We start from the raw sequence: 18,194 nt of genomic DNA, 5'->3' as shown, positions 1-18,194 counted from the left end.
GGCGTGGAGAAGAGTGAATATTCATTTACCTTTATCAGCAGGCACATGTGGTAGCTGCAGCAGCCGGCTACTGCCTGTGCCCCGCCGCAACCCCCCCCCCACCACTATCCACCACCGGAATGTACTGTATACTCGAGTATAAGCCGAGGGGGGCTTTTTCAGTAGAAAAAATGTGCTTAAAAAGTCAGCTTATGCTCGAATATATACGGTATATTACAATGAACAAACTAACAACACAGTGGAAACACTAAAAATGCATATGCAGTTTTTACCTATGGATTTTCATCATCTCATTCAAGTCTATGGGGAAAAAATGATGCACTGTAGTTCAGTTTACGTTGTGTATTACAAAAAAACACAGTGGTCTGAGATTTCTATTAATCTCATTCACTTTGCTGGAACTGTAATAAATTGCATTTTCCTTAAATATGCAGAGTGAAAAACTCACCAAATGCTCATTGTGGAATTTAGGCTAAGGCCTCATTCAGATGTCCGTGTTGTACTTAGGGATACAAACATGTATGCTTTATAGTCTATGGCGCTGTTCACACATCTGTTTTTTTTTTTTTTTTACAGTGTGTCCATCCAGCATGGATGAAAAGTGTCAATACAAGTCTAGTTGTCCATGAAAAACACGTATAGCACACAAATGGCATTAGTGTAAGTCAGAATGCTGTCCGTATCTATCATTGCAAAGGATATGCCAGGCATTGTAATTTATTTATTTATCCATGCATGAAAAAACACTGATAATACTTCTACCATTTTTTGCATATGCGAAAAAAACTCTGATGTCTGAATACGGACTTACTGGGTATTTTTGTCCCTCCAAAAAATTTAAGGTCTCATTCAGACATCAGTATTTTTCCCATACGCAATAAAATTGTATAGGTGTCACCAGTGTTTTGTCAATGTGCGGTTAGTGCTTTTCATGTATTCTTTGTAATAAATTACAAAGCTTCTCCTGTCCTTTGCAGTGTTAAACAGACAGTGCACAGATGACAGTGTATTTTTCACAGAACCATAGACTTGTACTGTTACTTTCATCCATGCTGCCAGTCAAAAATGCAATTGTCTCCATGAGTTTTGCACAGGCACACGGTCCGTAAAAAAACACGGACATGTGACTAGTTCCATAGACTATATTGGATACATGTTTTATCCGTGAAAAACATGGATAGAACACATACATGCAACATAGATGCCTGAAGGTCTGAGAGTCTGGTCCCCAACTCCAGTCCTCAAGACCCACCAACAGGTCATATTTTCAGGATTGCCCATATGATAATTGCAGAACCTGCACAGGCAAGAATTCCATCTACTGTACAATACTAAGGAAATCCTGGAAACATGACCTGTTGGTGGGACTTGAGGACTGGAGTTGGAGAACACTGGTGTAGACGAGGGCTGTTGAGTCGGTAAGCCAAACCTCCGACTCCTCAATTTCCCTGACTCTGACTCCACAGCCCTGCCTCACTACTGAGCGTGTACATAAAGTGCAGCAGATTCATCTCACTGCCTCACTACTGAGCATGTACATAAAGTGCAGCACAGATTCATCTCACTGCCTCACTACTGAGCGTGTACATAAACTGCCGCACAGATTCATCTCACTGCCTCACTACTGAGCATGTACATAAAGTGCAGAACAGATTCATCTCACTGCCTCACTACTGAGCATGTACATAAAGTGCAGCACAGATTCATCTCACTGCCTCACTACTGAGCGTGTACATAAAGTGCAGCAGATTCATCTCACTGCCTCACTACTGAGCATGTACATAAAGTGCAGCACAGATTCATCTCACTGCCTCACTACTGAGCGTGTACATAAAGTGCCGCACAGATTCATCTCACTGCCTCACTACTGAGCATGTACATAAAGTGCAGCACAGATTCATCTCATTGCCTCACTACTGAGCGTGTACATAAAGTGCAGCACAGATTCATCTCACTGCCTCACTACTGAGCATGTACATAAAGTGCAGCACAGATTCATCTCACTGCCTCACTACTGAGCGTGTACATAAAGTGCAGCAGATTCATCTCACTGCCTCACTACTGAGCATGTACATAAAGTGCAGCACAGAATCATCTCACTGCCTCACTACTGAGCATATACATAAAGTGCAGCACAGATTCATCTCACTGCCTCACTACTGAGCGTGTACATAAAGTGCAGCACAGATTCATCTCACTGCCTCACTACTGAGCATGTACATAAAGTGCAGCAGATTCATCTCACTGCCTCACTACTGAGCATGTACATAAAGTGCAGCACAGATTCATCTCACTGCCTCACTACTGAGCATGTACATAAAGTGTAGCACAGATTCATCTCACTGCCTCACTACTGAGCATGTACATAAAGTGCAGCACAGATTCATCTCACTGCCTCACTACTGAGCGTGTACATAAAGTGCAGCACAGATTCATCTCACTGCCTCACTACTGAGTATGTACATAAAGTGCAGCACAGATTCATCTCACTGCCTCACTACTCAGCATGTACATAAAGTGCAGCACAGATTCATCTCACTGCCTCACTACTGAGCATGTACATAAAGTGCAGCACAGATTCATCTCACTGCCTCACTACTGAGCGTGTACATAAAGTGCAGCACAGATTCATCTCACTGCCTCACTACTGAGCATGTACATAAAGTGCAGCACAGATTCATCTCACTGCCTCACTACTGAGCATGTACATAAAGTGCAGCACAGATTCATCTCACTGCCTCACTACTGAGCATGTACATAAAGTGCAGCACAGATTCATCTCACTGCCTCACTACTGAGCATGTACATAAAGTGCAGCACAGATTCATCTCACTGCCTCACTACTGAGCATGTACATAAAGGGCAGCACAGATTCATCTAAACCAAAAGCCGAGATCCTTAGATCAGGAACAGAACAGACATTTATAGGACATTTCATAACTTTTTCTCAAATTCTCATGAAAACATTTACAGCACATCCTGCAGTGGTACTACTATAACAATTTATATCTTTTAGGAGTCTGAGTTTGTCTATTTTATACCGACTCCAGCAATATGGACACCGACTCCAACTCCACAGCCCAATCTTAGAATGTTGTCAATAATTCCTTCCCTTCTAGATCAAATTTGCACCATCAAATGGATACACACTTGTCTCCAATCCACTTCTACAAAGGGTCCTTAGGTTCAAAAGAGGTCAGCTCTATCAGCTGCAATGATCCTTCTCCAAAGCACTGTTGCTGCCTTAATTTAAATAGCCCTAGATTATAAGTAGCCCATATTGGATATAGCAAAGATCCAGGGTCGGCATTAGGGTGGGGGGAAAACTGGGCAGTTGCCCAGGCTCCCCCCTCACCCAAGGGCAGCCAGCCAGTGGCGTGCCGCTAATAGAGACAGACCACACAGCCTCTAGGAGCCGTGATTCAGAGAGCCTGATGCCAGCGTCGGCCCGGGAACACCTCCGGCATCGCACATTCAACTGTATTGGCATCCAGGATATCGATATAGTTGGATACAATGATGGAGGAGGGATGCCTACGGCTCCCTCCCTCATCATTCTCCTTCAGCATCTGATGTCTCAGACAGGGGGCGTGGTGACGTCATTTCATCGAGCCACGCTGACCAGAGCAGCACAGGAATGGGAAGAGGCGAGTATGCATTTTTTTTTTTTCAGTGAGTACATTGTGGTGATCATAATACTGTATGGAGGACTATGGGGTGTGCATTAATACTGCATGGAGGACTATGAGGTGTGCATTATACTAAATGGAGGACTATTGGGAGTGCATTATACTATATGGAGGACTATGTGGTGTGCATTATACTACACTGCTCAAAAAACACACTTAACTTCAGCTACATGCAAATGTGACATTTTCCTCAATCACACATTTATATAACAGTGGACTGAGTAGATTGTTAAATGAATAAGATGCTGCCTTTGTCTGTACATAGTGATTCAAGTATATTGTGCTAAGTACTGCTCATATAAGAAAGTGGTGGATCACTTCTGCACAGGGGCCCACCCGGAGGACTCTCCTCTTCTCTTGTCGGCCAGTCTAAGCCTGAATGCACCCCATAGTCCTCCATAAACACTGCTCAAAAATTTAAAGGGAACACTCAAATAACACATCCTAGATCTGAATGAATGAAATATTCCCACATATGCTCAATCAGATTCAGGTCTGGGGAAAGGCCGGGCCAGTCCATAGCTTCAATGCCTTCATCTTGCAGGAACTGCTGACACACTCCAGCCACAGGAGGTCTGGCATTGTCCTGCATTAGGAGGAACCCAGGGCCAACCGCACCAGCATATGGTCTCACAAGGGGTCTGAGGATCTCATCTCGGTACCTGATGACAATCAGGCTACCTCTGGCGAGCACATGGAGGGCTGTGCGGCCCTCCAAAGAAACACCACCCCACACCATTACTGATCCACTGCCAAACCGGTCAAGCTGAAGGATGTTGCCGGCAGCAGATCGCTCTCCATGGCGTCTCCAGACTGTCACGTTTGTCACATGTGCTCAGTATGAACCTGCTTTCATCTGTGAAGAGCACAGGGCGCCAGTGGCAACTTTGCCAATCCTGGTGTTCTGTGGCAAATGCCAAGCGTCCGGCACGGTGTTGGGCTGTGAGCACAACCCCCATCTGTGGACGTCAGGCCCTCATACCACCCTCATGGAGTCGGTTTCTAACCGTTTGTGCAGACACATGCACATTTGTGGCCTACTGGAGGTCATTTTGCAGGGCTCTGGCAGTGCTCCTCCTGTTCCTCCTTGCACAAAGGCGGAGGTAGAGGTCCTGCTGCTGGGTTGTTGCCCTCCTACGGCCCCCTTCACGTCTCCTAGTGTACTAGCCTGTCTCCTGGTAGCGCCTCCAGCCTCTGGACACTACGCTGACAGACACAGCAAACCTTCTTGCCACAGCTCGCATTGATGTGCCATCCTGGATGAGCTGCACTACCTGAGCAACTTCTGTGGATTGTAGAGTCCGTCTCATGCTACCACGAGTGTGAAAGGACAAGCAACATTCAAAAGTGACCAAAACATCAGCCAGAAAGCATTGGTACTGAGATGTGGTCTGTGGTCCCCACCTGCAGAACCACTCCTTTATTGAGGGTGTCTTGATAATTGTCAATTTCCATCTATTGTCTATTCCATTTGCACAACAGCATGTGAAATTGATTGTCAATCAGTGTTGCTTCCTAAGTGGACAGTTTGATTTCACAGAAGTTTGATTTACTTGGAGTTATATTCTGCTGTTTAAGTGTTCTCTTTATTTTTGTTGAGCAGTGTACATATATACATACACACACACACTTCTCCACAAAGAGGGATGTTACATCTATACGGGGACATAATAGGTGGACAATATTACCGTGTGATGGCCATGATTGTGTTAAATCTACAAAGCATTACTATAGTATGTGGGACTCATTGATGAACCTCTCTACAGTAATGTATTTTTTGGGGGAATACTGTTACTGTAGAATTGGGGAAAAGCGTGGGAAGGTGATCTAGATACAATCAGCCATAGATACTTATGTGTTATATTGTGCTGGGACAAGTCCCGTCTGGAAGATGTCAGATCAGTCTGCATCAGATGAAAAAGAAAAAACAACTTACTACAATTGGAGATGCTACTGGAGAGTACAATATATAGTGCTACCTTCTACAATTCAGTCATTGTATGGCCGTGTTCACACGGTCAGTAATTGGCCAGTACAGTAGCGTAGGGGAGCAGAGGGTGTGGTTGCTCCAGGCCCCACCCAGAGCTACGTTACTTTTAACTGTGCGTTCCGATACACAAACTCTCCTGCAGAGCAGGGAGGAAAGATCTCTCTGCACTGCCACACAGCTACTATGGGGCCCACCCGCCCGTCATCACAAGCTCAACTGTATCAGCATCCTGGATGTCAATACAGTTGAAAGCAATGATGAGAGAGGGAACGATAGCTGACGCCTCCTCTACCATCATTCCCTCTCTGCTTCTGACATTTCAGCACAACGGGTGAGATGACATCACTACATGGGGCTCGCTGTGTGGGTGCTCAGAGCGCTCGCTGCAGAGACAGGAGCAGCGGGGGAAAGAGGTGGGTATTGTATTTTTCTTTGTAGCAGTATAGTGATATTTGTTATTCAGTAACTATAGGACAGTATCATTAAAAATATATATACAGTACAGACCAAAAGTTTGGACACACCTTCTCATTTAAAGATTTTTCTGTATTTTCATGACTATGAAAACTGTACATTCACACTGAAGGGATCAAAACTATGAATTAACACATGTGGAATTATATACTTAACATAAAAGTGTGAAACAACTGAAAATATGTCTTATATTGTAGGTTCTTCAAAGTAGCCACCTTTTGCTTTGTTGACTGCTTTGCACACTCTTGGCATTCTCTTGATGAGCTTCAAGAGGTAGTCACCGGAAATGGTCTTCCAACAATCTTGAAGGAGTTCCCAGAGATGCTTAGCACTTGTTGGCCCTTTTGCCTTCACTCTGCGGTCCAGCTCACCCCAAACCATCTCGATTGGGTTCAGGTCTGGTGACTGTGGAGGCCAGGTCATCTGGCGTAGCACCCCATCACTCTCCTTCTTGGTCAAATAGCCCTTACACAGCCTGTAGGCGTGTTTGGGGTCATTGTCCTGTTGAAAAATAAATGATGGTCCAACTAAATGCAAACCGGATGGAATAGCATGCCGCTGCAAGATGCTGTGGTAGCCATGCTGGTTCAGTATGCCTTCAATTTTGAATAAATCCCCAACAGTGTCACCAGCAAACCACCCCCACACCATCACACCTCCTCCTCCATGCTTCACGGTGGGAACCAGGCGTGTAGAATCCATCCGTTCACCTTTTCTGCGTCGCACAAAGACACGGTGGTTGGAACCAAAGATCTCAAATTTGGACACATCAGACCAAAGCACAGATTTCCACTGGTCTAATGTCCATTCCTTGTGTTCTTTAGCCCAAACAAGTCTCTTCTGCTTGTTGCCTGTCCTTAGCAGTGGTTTCCTAGCAGCTATTTTACCATGAAGGCCTGCTGCACAAAGTCTCCTCTTAACAGTTGTTGTAGAGATGTGTCTGCTGCTAGAACTCTGTGTGGCATTGACCTAGTCTCTAATCTGAGCAGCTGTTAACCTGCGATTTCTGAGGCTGGTGACTCAGGTAAACTTATCCTCAGAAGGAGAGGTGACTCTTGGTCTTCCTTTCCTGGGGCGGGCCTCATGTGAGCCAGTTTCTTTGTAGAGCTTGATGGTTTTTGCAACTGCACTTGGGGACACTTTCAAAGTTTTCCCAATTTTTCGGACTGACTGACCTTCATTTCTTAAAAGTAATGATGGCCACTCGTTTTTCTTTACTTAGAATTTGTATTATGGCAAGAAAAAAGCAGCTAACAGTCTATTCAGTAGGACTATCAGCTGTGTATCCACCAGGCTTCTGCACAACACAACTGATGGTCCCAACCCCATTTAGAAGGCAAGGAATCCCACTTATTAAACCTGACAGGGCACATCGTGAAGTGAAGACCATTTCTGGTGACTACCTCTTGAAGCTCATCAAGAGAATGCCAAGAGTGTGCAAAGCAGTCATCAAAGCAAAAGGTGGAACCTAGAATATAAGACATATTTTCAGTTGTTTCACACTTTTTTGTTAAGTATATAATTCCACATGTGTTAATTCATAGTTTTGATGCCTTCAGTGTGAATGTACAATTTTCAAAGTCATGAAAATACAGAAAAATCTTTAAATGAGTAGGTGTGTCCAAACTTTTGGTCTGTACTGTATATCTTGTCATATTTTACTGTTAAATGCATATATTGTATTTTATGAGGGGGAACTAACACAGGCTATCAATTGGACCCACACATCAGAGTAACGTGTTGGTGATGGCGGGTCCAAAGTCTACATATTTCACTAAGGCCCACAGGGCTTTAGTTATGGAAATGGACTTTTCTGTATATAAATTTAGTTTTTTTAATTTTTATATTCAATGTATATTATCTTTTTAACTCCTTTCAGACATTTGTGGTAATAATACGTCATGGTGCCCTGGGCCTATTAGGCCAATAAAGTATATTACTTCATACAGCGATTGCGCCCGCACACAAGCGGTGCGGGGCGATCGCCGCTGGGTGTCAGCTGATTGTAACAGCTGACACCCAGTGCTATGTGCAGGGAGCGGTCAAGCACATTAACCTCTGAAATGCTGCAATCGAAGTCGATTGCAGCATTGTGGGGGCAAGGGGAGGTAAGCGCAGATACTGACATCTGGGTCATCAGACAGCAGGAAGTTACTTTGGTCATGCGCAGTGCATGAACAAAGTAACTTCTCCCTCTGCAGCTGTGACAGGCTGACAGGGATGGTGCTGTATTCCTGTGCTATACAGGCGATCTGAATGTGAAAAGTGAAAGTCCCATGGTGGGACAATGTGTAAAAAGTACCAAAAAAGTCTCAAAGTGAAAAAAAAAAAAAAATTAAAATGGAAAAAAAAAAATCCATAAAAATAAAAAATATACAGTACCCATAAATATTATTGTGAAAAAACAAACAAACAAAAACACCAAGGTTACTTACCGGTAGCCGGTTTTTCCAGAGCCCATGACAGCACACCTGAGAGAGGATCCGCCCTTCAAGGACAGGAAAGCATCTGAAATAAAAGGGCTGCACCTCTCCCTCGCTTCAGTTGGTTACAGAGCATTGAGAGGACCTCCGTAAAACAGGAGTTATAAACAAAACCAACACCATATCAAATAGCACCCAACACACGTGCACACCCGAGGGTGAGAGAAAAGGGAGGGGAATATACGGGTGCTGTCATGGGCTCTGGAAAAACCGGCTACCGGTAAGTAACCTTGGTGTTTTCCCTTCCCCCATGACAGCACACCTGAGAATTTTGGAGAAAGAAACACCTTAGGGAGGGACCACCGCCTGTAGCACCCTTCTACCAAAGGTCAAGTCAGACAGGCAGGATAGATCCAAACGGTAGTGTTTGAAAAAGGTAGATGGTGACGACCATGTAGCGGCCTTACAGATTTGATCTATCGATACCTCTGCTCTCTCTGCCCAGAAGGTAGCCACAGCCCTGGTGGAGTGAGCCTTGATGCCGTCAGGAATCGGGGTGTTACTTGAAGAGTAAGCTAAACAAATGGCCTCCCTAATCCATCTGGCTATTGTTGCTTTTGTTACCCTATACCCCTTCCTACTCCCCTGGAAGGTTACGAACAAGGACTGACTACGCCTCCACTGGCTAGTGACTTCCATGTATTGCAACATAGCCCTTCTGACATCAAGATTATGAAACTTTTGTTCCCTTGAGTTCTTTGGGCTGTTACAAAAGGAGGGCAGAACAATCTCCTGAGATCTATGAAATTTTAGTGCAAACTTAGGAAGGTAGGCTGGATCAGGTCTCAGAACTATTCTATCCTCAAATATTTGCGTATATGGAGGATTTATGGACAGGGCCTGTAGATCACTTACCCTACGGGCTGATGTTAGAGCTACCAAAATAATAGTTTTGAGCGTTATATATTTTGCTGACAAGCCCTGAACTGGTTCAAAGGGCTCCATGGTTAGTGCGTCAAGTACTAAATTTAGGTCCCATGGAGGAACGTTGGGAATTGAGACTGGCCTAGATCTACCGCAAGATTTAATGAATCTTGTAACCCATTTATTTCTGCGAAGTTATGGTTATATAACGCACCTAAGGCAGAAACCTGGACCTTAAGTGTACTGGTAGCTAGGCCAACCTCAAACCCTTTCTGTAAAAACTCCAGTATTGAATTAATTGGTGGTTTTTGGCTTAACAGTTTCCCCAGGAACTGCAAAAACTTCCTCCATGTTCTACCAGAGATCTTGGTGGTTATAGGTTTCCTACTTTTTAACAGGGTAGACACTAACCCTGATGAAAACCCTTTGCTCCTCAATATTGCCCTCTCAAATTCCATGCTGCTAAGTGGAAACCCTTCACTTGAGAATGGAATACTGGTCCCTGAGCTAGAAGGTCCGGGATTTTCGGTAGGATCCATGGGTCTGACTGTGACATCATCCTCAACAGGGAGAACCATGGTCTTTTGGCCAGAAGGGGGCTATGAGTATCACTCTCGCTTGATCCTTCCTGATCTTTCTCACCACTAAAGGTATCATGGCTATTGGTGGACATGCATAGGCCAGCTTGAAGCTCCAGGAAATTTGGAGAGCATCTATTGCCCAAGGGTTCCCCCTTGTGTCTAGAGAGCAGAATTTCTCCACCTTCCTGTTGTCTTTGTCGGCAAACAGATCTATCTCTGGTAGACCCCACAGCTGTACTATCTGATGGAACACAGTGGGGTTCAGGGCCCATTCCCCTTGCCTCAACTTGTTGCGGCTTACAAAGTCTGCTTCCGTGTTGTCTATGCGCCGTATGTGTAGCGCCGTGAGAGAGAGGAGATTTTTTTCTGCTACTTGAAAAAGCCTGCTTACTGCCTCCAGAAGAGAATAAGATCTTGTTCCCCCCTGGTGGTTTATGTAGGCCACAGTGGTTCTGTTGTCCGACATAACCCGGACATGGCGACCCTGGAGTAAAGGGAGGAAGCCTTCTAAAGCATTCCTCACCACCCATAGCTCTCTTAAATTTGACGACCCCTTTTTTTCCCAGAACGACCAAGGGCCTTGAATCATATGATCTTTCAGGTGAGCGACCCACCCCGAGTTGCTTGCATCGGTCGTGATGATATCTTGTACCGGCGTGTCCCACTGGACCCCCAGAGACAAATTTGACCTGCTTGTCCACCACAAGAGGGCGTTCCTGGTTTGCAAGAGATGAACCTTTCCGTTTAAATGCCCTCTTAACTTTTGTGCTGACAAGATTTCCCACTGAAGGTTTCTTATGTGAAATTGGGCCCACTTGACCGCCGGAATGCAAGACGTTAGGGTTCCCAACAGGGACATAGCCTCCCTTAGGGACATAACTGGAGTGTGTATGGCTGCCAACACCACATTCGTGACTTTGTCTATCATGCTGACGGGTAGAAGACAAGTCTGACACTCTGAATTTAGTGTAAACCCCAGAAAGGCCTGAATCCTTGCGGGTTCTAGTCTTGATTTCTTGCCATTGATCATCCAGCCCAAGCTCTGCAAAACCGCTATGACCTGATTCAGATGTGAAACGCAGTGTTCATCTGAATCCCCCACTATAAGGAAGTCGTCCAGATAGGGTATTATGATTGTATTCTGGATGCGGAGAAAGGCTGTTACCTCTGCTATCAGCTTGGTAAATACCCTTGGAGCAATTGACAACCCGAAAGGAAGAGCTTGGAACTGGAAGTGTCTGAGGCTCCCCTGAATGTAAAGAGCAACTCTCAGATACTGTTGATGACCTGGGAAAATCGGGACGTGATAGTATGCGTCTTTGAGATCTATCACTGCCATGAAACAATTGTGGGAAAGAAGCTTTATTGTAGCGTTTTATTGACTCCATTTTGAACGTACTGTTGCTGACAAACCGGTTGAGGCCCTTTAAATTTATAATAGTCCTGAACGACCCGTCCTGTTTTCTTATCAAAAAGAGAGGGGAATAAAATCCCCTTCCTTTTTGACTGTCCAGCACCTCGCATAGTACCTGCTTGTCCACTAGGCTCAAAATCTCCGATTCCAGCGCCCGCTGTTCTTCTGGGGATTTTCTCACCAGAGTTATCAAAAACGAACCGCCTGGCCGTTGAGGGAATTGAATCCTTAGTCCTTCCCTCACTATGTCGAGGACCCAGGGACTGGAGGAAATTTTTTCCCAGGCACGAAGAAAAAAGGACAGTCTTCCTCCCACCTGTGGCCTGGCGTCATTGTGGAGGTTTCTTGGGGGCAGCGGAGGAACCGCTGAACATGTAACCAGACTCTTTTCTGTTCTTAAAGTCCCATTTCCTTTTTTCTCCCGGGGGGCGACCTCTACTAAATTTTCCCCTCCGAAAATAGGTTTTCCTGGCATCCGCCGAAACCCCAGGGAATCTACCCTTTCTGTCACTTGCTCTTTCAAGGACCCCGTCCAATTTTTTTCCAAAAAGAAATTGGCCGTCACAGGGGATAGAGCACAGCCTAGCTTTTGATTGCAAGTCCCCAGGGCATCCTTTAAGCCACAGAGCTAGTCTAGCCGCGTTCGATAACCCAGCCAACCTAGCTGCCAGTTGCACTGAGTCAGCGGAGGTATCTGCTAGGAAGGCAGCTGCACCATGTAGCAGGGGGAGACTGTTTAATATTTTCTCCCTTGAGGTCTTTTTATTTTTTAGCTGATCTTCCAGCTGCCGTAGCCATTCCACAAGGGAACGAGCTGTACATGTTCCAGCAATGGCCGGCTTAAGACCCCCTGCTGCGGATTCCCAGGCATGTTTTAAAAAGGAATCCGCCTTCTTGTCTAAGGGGTCTCTAAGCACCCCCGAATCCTCAAGAGGAAGTGCCGATCTTTTTGAAGACCTAGAAACTGCCGCGTCGATTCTCGGCACCTTGTCCCAGACCTCCGAGTCTTTTAGATCAAAGGGATACCTTCTCTTTGAAGATGAAGGCAAGGCCCCCACTTTCTCAGGCTTTGTCACGCTGTCTCAGCGTACAGGAGGTCAGGGGCCTGAGCTGACCCTAAATGGGGGCCCTGACTAATCCCTCAACCTGGAGGTACTGTTAATGGTACAGAGGTCCAGGCCGCCAGCGTAACCCTAAACTCCTGAATATCCCTGAACCTCAGTAATCTAGTCCTGAGAAGGACCCCGATCACAACAATGGGGAACAAGATAGAAAATGCCCAAAACACAGTACTAGACAGTACAAGGGGAAAACCAAAAACCACCTTGCATACAAAAACTCACACCACAATTACAGAGGGAACAACAACAGGTTAGGAGATAAATGATAAAGGGAGGAAGGGAAGAAACCACACCGTATACTCTTCGCTCCGAACTCCACCAAACAACAATCCGCTCTAAAGGTCTGCAAGAAATGCTTTCACCGAAAAAACACAAAGCACCAAAAACTCAGCTGCGAGAAGTCAGGCTATGTATTGGCGACACACCCATGACAGGCTTCTTCCATTCTCTATTAATGAGAGCCTGGACTCTAGCATTCACTGGGAAGGTACGTTTTTTCTTTCCCTCCAAGCCCGCAAACATGATATCCTCTAGGGACTTAATGGGCTTATCTTCTTTCAACCCCATAGTGGTCCTGACAGCCTTCACCTATTTGTCTGTGTCTTCTACTGGAAAACACGGTCTCCCCTCCCTATCGCTGTCTGAAGAGGATGAGGATGAGGACCCACTATGGCCCTGTCCCTTCGACAACACGGAGGAACCAGAGTCAGGGGAAAGTCCAGAAATTATTTTTTTCCTTTTCTTCAGGAGTGCTTTAAGGGAGCCCTCTACCTCCGATCTGATGACCGATCTGAGGCTAGCTGCAAAATCCGGGGTTCCCTCACATATGGTTTTTTGAACGCAGTCCGAGCAGAGCTCCTTCTGCCAGTCTATCGCTAGAGGGCACTTGCAAATAGCGCATTCTCTGTTCCGCTTCTTGGCGGTTGTCTTCCTGGGTTCCTCCTGGTGATTTAAACACACAGTAGGGCCCGTTAGCAATATATATAGTGACATTCACGAAGATCACTCACCCCGCCAGTGCAGATACCGGAATTGGAGGTTTTTTCAGGATACGCGACGCATCCTTCCTGGAGACCGAGGAGTCCTGAGATGCTTTACCCCTCTGACTCGGACCACCACTGCTCCTCCTACTGGACCTTCTGGACCGGCGAGCAGATGAAGATGGCGATGCAGGCGGTGGCGACTGTGGCGACAGCTGCTGTTGCTCCATGTCCGACATGTTGATGAGCAACCTCCTGACCTCAGGTGCTCCCTTTTATGGGAGACTGGATGAGGTCACCACCTGCGGGTCCCTGCGGTCTCCATCCGGTATCCAAACCCCTCCTCCTAACCGCCATCCACCTCCTGCAACCGTCGCCAGCGCTTTCGTGATGCCGGCCGGCATTATGCAGGGCGCAGCCATCTTTTCTACGGCGCCGCCCCCAACGTCATCAGGGCACGCCCCTACCGACGTCAGAGGTACGTGACTGGTCACATGGGCGGCCGGGGGAGGGCGGCGTGGCGGTGTCCGGAAGTCCAGGACCTCTGCACCGCCTGTGCCAGCACGTGCGACAGGTCCCCGGGGAACCTTCGGACGGCTCTTCCAGCACCTGAAGGCCGGCGCCACGGACCACAGCCCGCTCTTCCAGCGCCGGGACAGGCCTAGGTAAGTGTTCTTCCTATGGCAGCAGCCCTGATATTCCATGAGGCTTCCTATCAAGGACAGGAAACCAACTGAAGCGAGGGAGAGGTGCCGCCCTTTTATTTCAGATGGTTTCCTGTCCTTGAAGGGCGGATCCTCTCTCAGGTGTGCTGTCATGGGGGAAGGGAAAAAAATAATAAAAGTACACATATGTGGTATCGCCGCGTCCGGAACGGCCTGACCTATAAAACTGTCCCACTAGTTGACCCCTTTAGTGAACACGGTAAAAAAAAAAAAAAAAAGCAAAAAACTATGCTTTATCATCATACCGCCAAACAAAAAATGCAATAAACCGTGATCAAATAGACGAATGCAAATAAAAATGGTAAAGCTGAAAACTTCATCTTGTCCCGCAAAAAACGAGGCGTCATACAGCTCCATATCAGCCGAAAAATAAAAAAGTTATAGCTCACAGAATAAAGAAATACAAAAAAAAATTTTTTTCTATAAGTTTTTATTGTGTAAAAGCGGCAAAACAAAGAAAACTATACAAATGTGGTACTGCTGTAAACGTACTGACCCGAAGAATAACGCTGCCTTATCAATTTTACCACATGCGGAACAGCATAAAAAAACAAAACAAAACAAAAAAAAACACAATTCTGGAATTGTTGGTTTTTGTTTATTCTGCCTTCCAAAAATCAGAATCGAAAGCGATAAAAAAATGGCACGTGCCCGAAAATGCCACCAATAAAAACATCAAGTTGTCCTGCAAAAAACAAGCCGTCACATGACTCTGTCGGCCAAAATATGGAAAAATTATAGCTCTCAAAATATGGTGATGCAAAAACTAGTCTTTGCAAAAAAAATGCGTCTTTTAGCGTCTGACAGCTGTCAGTCATAAAAACCCGATAGGATTCTGGTATCGCTGTAATCGCACCAACCCGAAGAATAAAGTCGTCTAATCAATTATACCGCACGAGGAACGGCGTAAATAATAAACTCTAGGGTTAGGGTTAGGCTAGGGCTGGGATTTTTTCACATGTAAAGAAAAAAAAAATGAAGATATCGCAACTAGTGTTGAGCGCAAGTGCTCGCTACTTGAGTTTGTATCGGGGGCTCTGGTATGCACTGAGTATCGCCGGTGACATGCACGAGCAATCCCCGCATGTTTTTTTTTTGGGTGGCTAATAACCGTGAAACATGCAGGCGGGGACTCGAGCATGTCACTTGAGGGCAATATGGGCTACCGCCCGGGGCCCTGAGGCTCCAGGGGGCCAATGAATTGCTCCCATTATAATGCGCATTTTTTTCGATCACCGCCGCGCTGGCCTAAGGTTTAGATGATCACCGCTGCGGGCCCGCAGCTGTAGGCGGTTTGAATCATACTGTGTCGCCACGCCCTGCCAGTGCCACATGAAGCTCCCATCTGGCCGCCGCAGCTGTATATTCACTAGCACGGGCGTGCAGTTTAAATGCTGTTGGTACCGCCATGCCTGACGTCATGTGGCAGGGCGGTCCCAACATCATTTAAATTTCCCGCTGGCGCTAGTGCATATACAGGGCTGCGTGATACAGCCAGCGTGTCTGTGAGTGGCTGATTTGAACTTTGGGACCGCCCTGCCACATGACATCAAGCAGGGTGGTTCCAAAGTTCAAAGCAGCCACTCACAGACACGCTGCATCACGCAGCCACTCCCATCCGGCCAGCTGCAGATCCACAGGGGCGGGCAGTTTGAATTATGCTGGGACCGCCCTGCTACATGATGTCAGGCAGGGCCCAGCATACACAGTGCCGTGGCATACAGTGGCGGGTGGCCCCCGGACCGCACCCCCAGCAGCGGCGCACGGCCGCTACTTCTTCTTCGGCTGGGCCAGCACGCAGCAGTTAACTTCCCTGTGCTGGCCCAGCCACGTCACAGCTAGGAGACACGGCCCTGTGCACGGCCGTGTCTCCTAGCTGTGACGTCACGCGCCCGGCCTGCACCGGAGAGGAGCAGGAGGACTGGAGCCGAGCCGGGGGATGGCGAGTGTGTGAAAGTGAGTGAGAATGAGTGTGTGTGTGATTGAGTGAGTGTGCAGGCAGACAAAATTGTGTGATGTCTGTTTATATGTATTTTTGTATTTCAAATGTGTTTATGCGTGTATGTATGTGTATGTCTGTATATGTTTGTGTGTGCGCATGACTGTGTGCAGCCTCCTGCTGAGTATAGATGGCGCCGTGCGGCCTCCTGCTGTCTCTGGGGGGGGCGCCGTGCGGGCCCCCGCTGTGTATGGATGGCGCCGTGCGCCCCCCCGCTGTGTATGGATGGCGCCGTGCGGCCCCCCCGCTGTGCATCGATGGCGCCGTGCGGCCCCCCGCTGTGCATCGATGGCGCCGTGCGGCCCCCCGCTGTGCATCGATAGCGCCGTGCGGCCCCCCGCTGTGCATCGATAGCGCCGTGCGGCCCCCCGCTGTGCATCGATAGCGCCGTGCGGCCCCCCGCTGTGCATCGATAGCGCCGTGCGGCCTCCTGCCGTGTATAGATGGCTACGTGTGCTCCATATTGAGTCATACAATTAATGTAAGGCTATGTGCCCACGATGCAGAAATCCTCCAGATTTTTTTTGAGCGTCTCTGCATCTCCCTGGCAGAAAAAAAGCATGCGGATTGTACATGCGGATTGTACATGCGTTTTTCCTGCCAGGGACTTGCTGATGTGAAGCGTTCTTCACTTGCATTTCCGCATGCGGGGTGACAAGCACTTTCCAAGCGATTTTAGCATCACTTGGAAAGTGCTTGACAACTTGGACACACTATATAAATCCATGCAACCAAGAATGGTAAAAAATATATACTTACCTTCTGACGGCCTGCCGACGTCAGCGGTCGATTGACCCGTCACATGACTAAATGACATCACGGCAGGTCCTTTTCAGACCATCGCGAGCTGCCGGCTAGCCAGGACGCATCGGATAAAGACACCGGGGGCCATCAGAAGATAAGTATAATATTTATTTTATTCTTTTTTTACAGGTTCTATGGTACCCGAGTCCGGAGGACAGTCTCCTCTTCTCCACACCTGTGTACCATCCGCACATTGAAACGTATGGATTCCGCATGTACAGATCCAGTGATGCAGATTCCATGCGTTCCAATGCAAGTCAATGGCGGCGAAAATGCCACGCTTCCGCAAAATAATATTGGTAGTGCTGCGGATTTTTCCGCAATGATAACCCGCAGCGGAAATTTCCGCAGCATGTGCACAGCACATGCGTATTATAATTGGGGAACATGGCAGACCTTGTACCAAGCATTTTTTAAGTGTTTCTACAGCGGAATTGCCGCTGCGGAAACGCTGAAAAAACGCATAGGGGGCACACAGCCTAAAAAAAATTATTAGAATATTGTGCCAAATTAATTTCACGTGAACTATCACATAATCTATCATAGGGGATCATGTGACATGTGATACATCAGGGGTGTGTGTGGGTGGGTGGGGGGGCCCGTGCCTTCTAAATTGCCCGGGGCCCTTGCTACTCTTAATCCACCCCTGCCCGTGATACATGGTGCATACCTGAGTACCCGATGCAAACTCAAGTAGTGAGCACTTGCGCTCAAGACTAATGACAACTTATTCAATATGATGACCTAATGTTATCAAATTCTGTGTCGTACCTCTGGGTTCAAAATGTTAACTATACCCCTTGATAAAATCCTTGAGGGGTCTAGTTTCCAAAATAGTGTCACTTGTGAGGGGTTTCCACTGTTTAGGCACATCAGGGGCTCTCTAAACGCAACATGGCGTCCGCTAATTATTCAAGCAAATTTAACATTCAAAAAGTCAAATGGTGCTCCTTCCCTTCCAAGCCCTGCCGTGCGCCCAAACAGTGGTTTTCCCCCCACATATTGGGTATCGGCATACTCAGGAGAAATTGCACAACACATTTTGGGGTTCATTTTTTAATGATACGCTT

Source organism: Phyllobates terribilis, unplaced genomic scaffold (genome assembly GCF_046119375.1).
Source record: "Phyllobates terribilis strain yellow unplaced genomic scaffold, ASM4611937v1 Scaffold_3__8_contigs__length_932513732, whole genome shotgun sequence".
Lineage (NCBI taxonomy): Eukaryota > Metazoa > Chordata > Amphibia > Anura > Dendrobatidae > Phyllobates > Phyllobates terribilis.
Note: the sequence above shows the minus strand (reverse complement) of the source record.